This window comes from Malaclemys terrapin, chromosome 7 (assembly GCF_027887155.1).
Source record: "Malaclemys terrapin pileata isolate rMalTer1 chromosome 7, rMalTer1.hap1, whole genome shotgun sequence".
Classification (NCBI taxonomy): Eukaryota; Metazoa; Chordata; order Testudines; family Emydidae; genus Malaclemys; species Malaclemys terrapin.
Genome location: NC_071511.1, coordinates 70,904,841 through 70,918,012, shown reverse-complemented (window position 1 = coordinate 70,918,012; position 13,172 = coordinate 70,904,841).

Here is a 13,172-nt window from a genome sequence, read left to right as displayed (position 1 = left end):
TACCTAAAAGCATATGAACATGACTATTAAATATTCTACAAGACATTATATTACTACTATAAATTGGAAAGTACTGCAGTAGAACTTTACTGAACTGCACTTTGGCAAGCCACAAATCTGCAGTGCAATTGTTTAGGGGATTTGCCATGATGGCAGCAATGTCATGATTTTAGCCCTCCTAAGGCTCATGTCTTTGCTGCTAGGCCATGTATGCCTTATGATGTCTGGAGTAGACTTTTTATAATAAAGCTTTTGTATTTTAAACATGATGCTGCAGTGCTGTTACTCATGTTGTTTTGCTTTTAAAGTTTATCAGTTAACTGAAGCAATAACCAATATATACACCTTTTAGAAATGTAATGGACTGTAATTGACACCAAAGTAGTACGAGCACTCTCACCAAATATATTCAAAATACACAGAAACTCCAAGCAAAAAATTAAGTTAATCTGGAGTAAAGCTGGAAGAATGCCTGTCAATAAACTATGGGAGAGAAACATTTCAGAACACTGTAGTTTTCTCAAAAAAATAGAAACATTAGAAATCTTGGAAATTCAAGTTTGATTTTACGTATAGACATTACAATGTTCTTTGGCAGGGTTACTGGCGTAGGGAATGGGGGAAGCAGTCAATGTGACATATCTTGATTTTAGTAAGCCTTTTGACACAATCCCATATGAAATTCTCATAAGCAAACTAGGGAAATGTGGTCTAGATGAAATTACTATAAGATAGGTGCACAACTGGTTGAAAGACTATACTCAAAGAGTAGTTATCAATGGTTCGCTGTTAAACTGGGAGGGGGTATTGAATGGGGTCCTGCAGCTGTCCTGGGTCTGGTACTATTCAATATTATCATTAATGACTTGGATAATGGAGTGGAGAGTATACTTATAAAATCTGGAGATGGCACTGAGCTGGACAAAGTTGCTAGCACTCTGGAGGACAGGATTAGAATTCAAAATGACCGTGACAAATTGGAGAATTGATCTGAATTCAACAAGATGAAATTCAATAAAGACAAGTGCAAAGTATTAAATATAGGAAGAAAAAAAATCAAATGCACAACTAAAAATGGGGAATAATTGGCTAAATGCTGACAAGGATCTGGGGAGTATAGTGGATCACAAATTCAATATAAACAATGTGATGCAACTATGAAAAAGGCTGATATTGTTCTAGGGTGTATTAAAAAAAGTATTGTATGTAAGACAAGGGAGGTAATTGTCCCACTCCAATCAGCACTAGTGAGGCCTTAGTTGGAGTACTATGTCCCATTCTGTGTGCTACACTTTAGGCAGGATGTGGACAAATTGGAGAGAGTCCAGAAGAGAACAACAAAAATAATAAAAGGTTTGGAAAATCTGACCTACGAGGAAAGGTTAAAAAACTGGGCATGTTCAGTCTTGACAACAGAAGACTGTGAGGGGGGAACCTGATAGTCTTCAAATATGTTAAAGGCTGTTATAAAGAAGATGGTGATCAATTGTTCTTCATGTCCACTGAAGGTAAGACAAGAAGAAATGGGATTAATCTGTAGCAAGGGAGATTTAGGTTAGATATTAGGAAATATCATTGTTTTTGAGGAAAAACTTTCTAACTGTACGGGTAGTTAAGCACTGGAATAGGCTACCAAGGAAGGCTGTGGAGGTTTTTATCATCACTGGAGGTTTTTAAAAACAAGTTAAGACAAAACCCTGTCAGGGTTGGCTTAGGTTTACTTGGTCCTGCCCCAGCACAGTGGATTGGACTTGATGACTTCTCAAGGTCCCTTCCACCCCTACATTACTATGATTCTATGTATGGAAATACACAGCTAAGGTCACTCAAACTACCTTAACTCTACTCCTCTATCTTTGCCCACAACAACTGAAAAATAGAAGACAGTCAATAGATATTTTCACTGCAGTAATGTGTGAAAGTTGAAAGTGAGTTTACTTTCTTTTTATTCTACTGACTGTGAATTATTGTAGCAGCAAAACTAAACTGGCTTTAAAAATATGAAGGTACCAGGATTCACATAGCTACACAATACTGCTTTCTTTAAGACCATATGCAATCACTAGGGTAAAAAAAACAACAACACAGCAAATGTTTGGGACAATCATACAGGGCAGTTCCCCAAAAGTATATGGATGTCCAAATATAAAAGTTTGTCATATTGTGAGACTCAGACTATTCATGAAGCTACTACGTCTAGGGATAAAAACACTTTGAGGGTCAGGCCCAAAATTAGGTGGAGTATACATCAGGGATGTGCGTGATTATCACATTTTACATACTATAGAAACACACACACAAAACCAGAAACGTGTGTCTGCCGTAGTATTCCTCCAAATTATATTTTTAACACATTACACAACATTATGTTTCAATAGTGGGGCTCTGTGCACATATAGTACATCCTGTGAACCTTCTAATATATAGTGGCTTGTCACTATGCATGTGCACCATTACTGTTTGCTTGATAGAATATCTGATCTTAAGTTTGTATGATTAATGTTTCTTCTATGGGCTGCATCTTACTGAAGCTATGAGCCTTAAGACCCCTACAGCCAATGTAGATGCTTCTATAGGTCAAGTGGCTGTATTTTGTTAACTGAATTCTATGCCCAATGACAACCATAAAGCATATGTGACCATGGTGTGCAGAATATACAGGAGCACTATGAAGTCTATGAAGCCATGAAATTGTTACAACTGCCTTTGAAAATGTACCCTAATTGTCCCAGGGGAAGGCAATGGCTAGAAAATAATCAGGAAGCCACCTTGGTAGTGAATAACCAGGCTAAATTCAACATTTATAAGAACAAGCAGAAGAGAGATTTTCTAACCAAGGCAGTCCCAGAATTTAGGCCTTGCCTACACTTGCAGATGTACAGCGCTGTGAGTTAAACCTGACTTCGTGCAGCTGAGTAGGGAGAGCGCTGCAGTCTGTCCACACTGACAGCTACCCAGCACACTATCGTGGCCACATTTGCGGCAATTGCAGCGCTATTGGGAGCGGTGCATTATGGGCAGCTATCCCACAGAGCACCTTTTTCCATTCTGGAGCCGTGGGTTGTGGGAAGGGGGCGTGGATGTGGGGGATTCTGGGTCCTGTCCCAATACCCCGTGATGCATCGCTTCGCATCCCAGAAATCCCTTTGTTTCCGTCCACCTTTGGCACCATCTTTCAACGGTTTCTGTGCAGCGCGATCTGTCTGCGGGAAATGGAGTCCGAATTGCTGAGGCGTATGCTGATGAGTCTCGCCAGCACGTCACGTTTGGCTATCAAAATATTCCTTAAGATCCAAAGTGACAGTGAGAGTGAGGGTGAGGATTCCGACGATGCTATCGAGACACGTAACGCGTACGACATGAAATTGCTTGTGGCATTCACGGACATGCTCAGCACCGTGGAACGCCACTTTTGGGCTCGGGAAACAAGCACCGAGTGGTGGGATCACATCGTCATGGAAGTCTGGGATGACGAGCAGTGGCTGCAGAACTTTTGGATGAGAAAAGCCACTTTCATGGGACTGTGTGAGGAGCTTGCCCCCACCCTGCGGCGCAAGGACACGAGATTGAGAGCTGCCCTGCCAGTGGAGAAGGGGGTGGCTATTGCAATCTGGAAGCTAGCAACTCCAGACAGCTACCGGTCGGTTGCAAACCAGTTTGGAGTGGGAAAGTCGACCGTTGGAATCGTGTTGATGCAAGTTTGCAAGGCCATTAATCGCATCCTACTCAGAAGAACCGTGACTCTGGGTAACGTGCAGGAAATAGTGGATGGCTTTGCACAAATGGGGTTCCCTAACTGTGGAGGGGCAATAGATGGGACGCACATTCCTGTTCTGGCACCACCCCATCTAGGATCCGAGTACGTTAATCGGAAGGGGTATTTCTCGATGGTTCTCCAGGTGCTTGTGGATCACCGTGGGCGTTTCATTGACATTAACACAGGCTGGCCTGGAAAGGTGCATGACGCAAGCATCTTTCGGAACACTTGGCTGTTCAGGAAGATGCAGGCCAGGACTTCTTTCCCAGAGTGGAAGATCACGGTAGGGGAAGTTGAAATGCCCATTGTGATCCTTGGAGATCCTGCTTACCCGTTAATGCCGTGGCTCATGAAACCCTACACAGAGAGCCTTGACAGCAGCAAGGAACGGTTCAACTACAGGCTGAGCCGGTGCCAAATGACTATGGAGTGTGCCTTTGGTCGTTTAAAGGCCCGCTGGCGATCTCTGTATGGGAAGCTGGACTTGGCCGAAAGCAGCATCCCCGCGGTTATATCCGCGTGCTGTGCCCTCCATAATATTTATGAAGGGAGGGGTGAAAGCTTCACTCAGGCATGGATCTCCGAGGTTCAACACCTGGAGGCTGAATTTGCACAGCCAGAGAGCAGGGCTATTACAGGGGCCCAGCGCGGGGCTGCAAAGATTAGGGATGCCTTAAGGGAGCAATTTGAGGCTGAAAACCAGCAGTGATATCTGGTGCCCAGCACGGGAGTGAAGTGCAGTAGTTCTAATCTTTAGGAATCAGTGTCTGCTTAGCAGACAAGCAGACTTGCAGTGCCAGTTTATTTCCTGGGCTAAGGAGTCTTTTACTTTATGCAATAATAAAGAATGTTTTCAAAGCCAAAGAATCCATTTATTGAAAAGAAACAAGGGGGTGGAGTGGGGAACAGTGCAATCACAGATTCGCATATGTCCTGTCTGGTGTGCTGTGCAGTGAGTGCTGCACTTCAGGGCAGCTATACTGTATGGTGATGGGGGTTGAGTGCAGAGGGTAAGGGTCGTGGTCTTTAGGGTTGGGTGGTGAAGATACTGGTGTTGGAGGCAGCGAGTGGCGTGAAGAACACGGAAGTTGGGGAAAGTGGGCTGGAGGTGACAGTGGGGCACAACGGAAAGAGTTTTGGGACAAGGGCTGTAGGGGGGGGGGTGGCATTTTCGTTTTCGGTACTGCTCCTCTTTCTGCATGGCTACCAGCTCCTGGATAGCATCTGCTTGGCACTCCAGGATGCTGATGACCCTATCAGTGCTTTGCTGCCGGTGCGCTGCGTTTTCCTGGTGGATCCTGCTTTCTCTCTCCCTCCAGTCCTGTGCCTTCTCGTTCTCTTTAATAGATTGCCGCATCACTTCTTGCAGCATGTCTTCTTTGCTTTTTTGCGGTCTCTTCCTGAGACTTTGCAGTCTCTGAGCAGGCGATAAGAGGGACGGCTGAGGTATCAAGATTGATGCAGCTGTATGGGCAAAATGCAACATTTAACAGAGGCAGCATTGTTTATACCAGACAGAGTAATGATTCCCCCCGCACTTAAGGAGTAGAAAACACACAGGGTCTACACAATAGCATAATTTTCCCGTCCGAAACAGAGCACACATATCCCATGGGAGCCTCAAAATGGTGAGTAATGGGGACTGATTGTTTCAGGGCTGCACTGTCCTCTGCGTTTCTGTGCCTTGGGGAGAGCCAACAGCTTCAGGGGGCACCTACACTGAACACTGTCCCAACATTTTCCACAGGAGTTCGTCCTGGACGATATCTCGCTGCTGAGGGTGACCTGGGAAGCAAGGGAGGGTCTTTTACTGCAATGCGGCTTCTGCCCTGGCCCATATGCAGCTTGCCTGTGTGCAACGATGGTCCCCCCGCCCCTAGCGGCACAGTGGCGTGGACACGTTAGCCTGGCTGGAACAAGGACCACGGTGGCTCTCCCGATAAACCTGCGCAAGCGCATTGCACACGTTCTGGATGAGACATTCGAGGAGATTACCGAGGCCGATTACCGCGATGTGATAAAGCACATCAATGCACTATTCCGCATCTAGGCATGCATGCTTAACCCTCCTCTCCCAAAGAGCCCGCACCGAAAAAATTCCTTCCCGAAAAAAAAACAACGTTTACCGGGAACCTGCTCTTCTATTTGTCCTCCACCAAGTACCGGCTGCTGCGACTGGCTACCATCCTCCTGGCTCAAGAAGAGCTCCTGGCTGCATGGCTCCAGGGATTCCGGGGTGTCTCCATCCGGCCCACCACCATCACTCCCGTTTTCCTCCTCCTCCTCTTCCTGCTCCCCCCCCCCCACACACACCGGCTCTGAAGTGTCCATGGTGGTGCTTGGAATTGAGGTGGGGTTAACCCCAACTATCGCATCCAGCTCCTTGTAGAATCTGCAGGTCGCGCGGGGAGCACCCGAGCGGCCGTTTGCGTTGCAGGCTTTGCGGTAGGCACTCCGCAGCTCTTTGACTTTAGTCCTGCACTGCAGGGCGTCCCGGTCATGGCCCCTTTCCATCATGTCCTTTGATACCTTCCCAAAGGTATCGTAATTCCTATGGCTGGAGCGCAGCTGGGATTGGAGAGCTTCCTCCCCCCAAACACTGATGAGGTCCAGCAACTCGCCATTGCTCCATCCTGGGGCTCGCTTGGTGCGTGGAGGCATGGTCACCTGGAAAGATTCTCTGATAGCACTCCACACCACACCGGGCTGAGCAAACAGGAAGGGGATTTTTAAAATTCCCAGGGAATGTAAAGGGTCAGTCACATGGTTGGTTACCTGAGGCCAGGGCAGTAGAGTTTGAACTGATGACCAGAGTGGCTAGAACAGGCATTGTGGGATACTGCCGAATAATTCTGGAGGCCATTCACAGCGCATTGGGCGGCCACACTGGCGCCGCAGCACTGCAGCGGCAGCACTGCACTCGCTATTCCTCTCGGAAAGGTGGAGTACATGCAGCGCTGCAACCAAGGAGATACAGCGCTGCAAATGCCTTGCCAGTGTGGACGGGGAGTGAGTTACAGCGCTGGGGGCGGCTTTACAGCGCTGCAACTCGCAAGTGTAGCCAAGGTCTTAGTATTTGTGATGGGAAACAGGTTGGTGAGAGTTAAGAAGATATAATTCCCTAGTTAAGACCCCACCCAGTGCAAGAATTCTCCCTTTAAACCACTAAGCATAATACAGCTTAGTGCCTTTCTCACTGTCTTGAAGACAAATTGGAAACAAAAGAGATTCTCTCCTCCCCACCTCACCGTACATAATTATGATACAGTCATGCCTGTCATCATATATTAAAATCTTGGTTTCTGCAGGTTGTCAGCATTCCTTGCTTCTAAACTTTAAAAGTGGCTTTGACTTTTCATCAACAGCACTGGCCCATCCCTAATAGCATGTTTGTTTCCTTCTTCTCAGGGCTGGGTTCTTTAAATGGTAACTGTTAAACCTAAGGGCAGTTATCCCAACAGGTATAAACATGAAATCCTGTTTTCACAGATCAAAAAAGGATTGAAGAACAAATTGCATGATGAAACCCCTACTTTAAAACTACTATAAATAAGTGTAGCTTTTTAGAGCTGGAATAAATCTGTGCCAAGCAGGAAAGCCTAGGAGCCTAGCTTAATTATAAATATTTAATTATTCATAAACTGTATGATTAGTAAAAATACCCTTTTAGTGTGTAGCTTATTTACAGTAGATGAGATACTGATTCTCTGTATTCAGATTTTCACTGTTCATCATTGCCTGTATTAGAAGATGCAACATCCATTCCTATGCAGTTTATGCCTAATTTTTGTATTATACAAGAGCTAGTTAATTCCTGCATGGTCTGCTGCACTGAGTTTGCAGTGGAGTTTTTCAGAAAGACTTACACATTTAATAATGTGTGTCAGTGCTCTGGGTGCATGTACACTAAGGAAAACAAATTTTATAAATTAGCTATCAGCAAATTCCAAACACTTCTTCACCCCTGTAGCCCACAAGGAGTAATGCAGATACTACACTTCAATAACCTTACAATTCTGAATGAAACCAATCAAGCAAGAAAACCCATCAGAGGTAAGCTGGTCTTAAAGGAGGTCTAAAATCTGTTTGGCCTAAAATGCAGGTTTTGTTAAAAGAAAAAGGGAAGGAGGGGGGAAAAGAAAAAAAAAAAAGGAAAAGCGTGTTAGGGAGTGGAGGGAGCAAATGACATTTAAGACTACCTAATAAATGCTTTCATGATTTTTTGATTTTTTTTTTTTTAAATTTCAGTGAACACAATTTTTGCTGGGATGATTTAGTACAGAAAATTCTAACCCAACAGGCATTGTACTAGTGGTTCCCAGAGAACAGAGCACTGGTGTGGGACTCAAGAGACCTGGCTTCTATTCTGCCACTGGCCTGCTGGTTGGCCTTGAGCAAGTCACTTCATCTCTATGCCTCAGTTTCCATGTCTGTAAAATGCAGAAAATAATATTTGCTTCCTTTGTAAAGTCCTTTGAGATCTACTGATGAGCTGTTAGCGCACCCATTCTCAAATTCTGCATGGTCCAACTCCCCTTCCAGCCTCAGTCCTATAGCTCCCCTACAACAACTGGAGCACTTGACTACACAGAATTAAAGAAACAAGATGAAAATAAAGTAGTTTTAAATTGATGGATGTGACTGCTTGACCCTGCCCCCCCCTCCATCTATATTTTTTCTCTGACTGTATGACTTTACTTGCATTAGATCTTCCCACAGTGCCAGGAGACACAAGATCTCTAATCTCTTCTGATTCTAGTTTTGTACTCTTGTATGTTCATTGCCCCTCCTGTTTTGCTACTCTGTACAAATGTAATGGCAAGTTGAATCTAAGATACATTTTAAAAAATACAAAGCAGCCATGCAGTGTGGACTGAGGTGCTTGGGGTGTTTTTAGTCTGCAGAAAAATAATCTCTGAAAAGCCTGAATGTGTTCTGGACTAAGTTCCAATTCCCAGGAAGTGTCACTGCTTGGAGACCACCACTTGTTTTTGCTTTGTGACAGAAGACCAAAACTTGGATGACCAATGTAGAAGAATCAGAAAGAGATGATAAACAAGGAGTGAAACTAAACAGTACAGCTAGGGTATCCAAGCTAAGAGGATTTAAAGAGTAAACAAACAGCATAAAAGGCAAATTATTTGCTGTTTGAATGATCCCACACGTAGGTATTTGTGATCCAAGAACCCCTCAATGCCAACTGGCAAGGGGGGGCAGAGTACAAGAATATCCTAATTCTGGTATAGTATGTACATTCTAGTTAATCAAAGAATGCCATAGGAGGTTTAGATGACAGCCAGGGTCATACTGGTCACGAATATAGTTGTGAAATGTATTCACAGATACTATATAAAGGAGTTATGTATATATTGCAAATATGTTTTAAAGTCTGTATGAAAGCAGAGTTAAGATAGGCTTTCTATCAGACATTGGATGTTTATGCTCCTGTCTCTGTCAGCATGTAAATTAAGCATTGTAGGCTACGGGGAGGGAGGCACGCTTACATGTTAAATCAACAGAGAGATGTGAAGTCAACAGAAAGAACTAACAGGTATAGGTACACAACGGGGAAAAAGAACCTTATTTTAACATGAACTTCAAAGCTTTGTTTGGGCAACACAAAAGACACCCCGTCCTCCCCAACCTAGGAAATAAACGGACAGCGGTTTACTTTCATGAAAAAGAAATCACAACCAGTCTGTGTTGCAATGCTGCATAGGACATTTATGATAAAATAAACTTCTTTAGACGGGGTTAGCCTGTTAGTTTAATCTCTAGAAAGCACATTATGACTTTGTTTTATATGTAACCTTTTGTTTCCATTATCCTTATTCACTGTCTCTTGACTCTTTGCTAATAAAAATTATTGTTTTTACCACAAATATATCTCACTGCTGTAGTATTAAGCAAGGTGCTGATCCTGCATTGACTCATACAAGCTGTTCCCTTGGGGACAGCAGACCTAGTATTTCTGTAGTGAGAGGATAAAGACTGGAGCCTAGAGCCCTGCACGGAACAGTGTAGAACCCTGCAGCGGGACTGGCATTCCATAGGTCCAGCAGGAGCTGCTGCCATAATAGCAGGGCTCTAATGGAGACTACAGGGGAACACTTTGAAGGGACTCATGCACTAGAGTGCACTTACTGTTAGCCTGCAGGGCAAAATAAGGGCTGCCACAGGCCGAAGGAGAGTGCTTGGGTGGCTAACAGGCTGGTGGTGTCAGGGAGCTGATACCTAGTTAAGCACAAACAAATCTCCCTCCTCCTGGAGGCAGGGTAGCAACAAGCGACTCTCACTCCTGGGTACCCTGAGAACCATCATAGTATAACATTACAAGAGGCTGGCCCTGCTGTTTGTCAAAAGGCAGAACCCCTGGGTTCCTGAAGCTGCAGCCTTCATTTTAATCATTAAATTATGGTGCCTTGGGAAGGCAACAAAACAAACCAAGACAGACCTTTTTGTATTAGAGTTCTGTATCTGGAGAAGACTACAAAAGTTACAAGACTGGCTACTAAAAAGTTAAGCCCTTCAGATCTGGTTGATAGTTTTATTGCTCAGAAGCAACGAACATCTCTTTTCAGCTTTTTTGTCCTTTTAGTTTTACTTACTGTAGAAATCCATTGTTATTCAGAGCTTATCACATATTTCCTAATTAAACTTTGACATTTTTGCAGAGGGGTGGGGCATAAATTAAACAAAATTAGTCCCTGGTGTAACTTAATTGAGTTCATGGGACTTACACCAGGAAAAAAAAAAAAAAAAGAGCCAATATATTTTGAGTATAAGCAAGGCAGTTTTCTTAATTTTACACTGCAAAGAGAAAACTTCATACTATTAGTTCAGTGGTAGATCCAGAATAAAAAGGGCCCAGTAGCATAATTAAAATGGTAGAGCCAAAGGACTGGAGACAGCATGGCTAACAGACCCCCTCATCACAAAGGCTCAAGGCCACACTTGCCACTGGGGAAAGGGTTCAGCTGCTCTGCAGTTAGAGGAATTTCACCATCTTATTCTAGCAGTTATTTTGGCCCTCTTTGGGCTGCTACTGCCTTATTTCCCATATGATGGTAGAAAGGCATCTAGGTCACTGCAGGAAAGCTACCTGGAAAACAAGTTAACTTTAAAAATATATATATATTTTAACTGCACTCCTGCTGTCTTCATTATCTCGGTGAAGGAGGCTCCTTGTGATCAGTGATAGTTTCATTTTCCAATACAACCCCTCAATAGATTCTTTCATTAAAAATTGTGTTAACTATTTTGAATTAAATGTGCTGAGAAAACACTGCACAGACCAGGCAGATACCAACATTAAAGAACAAACAGTATTTTTCCTGTCAGATCTTTTAATAATGCTAATAAAAAGAAAACCCAGCCTGCCTTATTTTCCTTTGTTCTGCATAATCTGTTGACACAGCAGCATGCTTGATTGCATTTGAAGAATGTTTTTCTGAAAACTTTCCATGTATCACTTGCCTAATTTTTCCCTAACATGCCCTTACATAGCTCATCACTAAGATTTGTAACAACAGATACCCATCATCTATGCTAAAAGGACAACACTCCCAATGTTATGATAAAAACCTGTAATGAGTGTACAGCATCCTGAGTCCTTTCATATTATATTAACGTATTTCTATTTCTTGATTAGTCCTGCTATTACATATCATGCTTTGGAGAAAGTGCTTAAAGAAGCTGATAAAAAAATGATTTAATCTTTTTTTAAATCACAAAGCAGTAAAGCCAGCAGGCAAGCGTGCAAACAGCACGAAATGGCACTCTAAGGCAGAATCCAGGTCCTTTGTTTGGAGAGAGGTTTCCAAATTTAGGGAATCTGAGCACTGGGCTCCAAAGAATCCATCACCTTTGGTATGGGAATAGAAAATTATGCCTCAGAGCCTTCTGCCTCAGCGCTGGCTGAAAAGGTCACTCTTCTGCTCCCTCCAAGAACTGTCAGGGAGAGAAGGAGATAAGCACCACTTGCCATGCTCGGCCCAAATATTTTGGTGTTTTGGCATCAATTCCATCTCTGTGGTGGGTCAGCAGGAAGTGCCAGCAAGAACCATATCTCACTCATGAAAAGATAGAGGACGACTTTCTAGGGTATCTTCGCTCTTTCAACAAGATGCCAGGCAAAGAATCCACTGAGATCCCCTCACAATCCCGTGAAAGAATGAGTAGGTCTCATCTCTCAACCAGCATTGAAAGGCAATGGTTAAAACCACATTGTCAAGAGCTGAAGAAGGGTGTTTTCCAAATCCCTATCTTTTGGAAGCCAGAGAGGGATTCATGTATGCAGCATGACTGACTCAGCATGCTTCTGAACATATTATTGTAGGATAAAAATGACTAAGGCTTATACAGCACCAGATTGGTATGCAATGGAACCAATGACTGTGAATTAGTAAGCTTTAGCTAACACAAACTTGCAGGATGAGGGACACTTGTAGAAGAGTCTGAGAAAGGTCCTGAAGTGATGTCCCCCCATGAGTTATTCAGGGGTATTTAACATTATTAGTAGTATTATCTTAATGCTCAGCAGCCCCAATTAGGGACAATGACTCCATTGTGCTAGGCACTGTACAAACAGAACAAAAAGACCATTCCTGCTCCGGAGAACATACAATTTAAGTACAAGACAAGAAACAACAGCAGGTTGTAATGAAAACTGATGGTCCTTTAGTTATGCAGTCTGATAACAAGACAGTCACTCACTCAGTGGCAAGTAAATTTAAAACAAATACTTCACACAGCACTGGTATAACCAACCTGTGGAATTTACTTCCACAGAAGATTGAGTCATGCTTGTGGAAAGAATTCAAATAGAGCTGAATAATTTTATAGCCAACATTTGCAGCTGTGTATGCTAAGATAATGGTAATCAAATATGACTCAGGGCATAAAGTGTTCCCCAGTGGGAGGGCAGGTATGTAGCACTATAATCGCAACAATTTTGGACACTTACTAATTACTGTGGAATAAGATGATGTATTTTACACTAATCTTTTTGCTTAACTATTGCTAGACATATATTTCTAGGAGTATGGAGTAATTTGCTTGGCTTTTTCTTTAAAGGCTGTTTGAACCATCATGTAGTTCTGGATCAACTGTTTTTTTTGTTCAGTATGTCATTTCTAGTGCCTTACCTCCCCCGTAGCTTATTAAAGAAACATGAACTTCCATCCTCATGTCTTCCTCACCTATTTTAGCATTTGGCCTGTCCCATACAGATTTTTTGTTAAGGTAGGCAGAAGAACTGGCTCCTTATATTAAGGCTTAAAACACTGAGGAGCTTGAAGAACCAGCAAAGAAAGCAATATGTAGAACCTCTTGGTGGAAATAACACCAAATGCGTGTAGGTGATCAATTGAGTTTTCTGCTCTCATTTGATGCAAGAATTAGTGTTACTACTGAA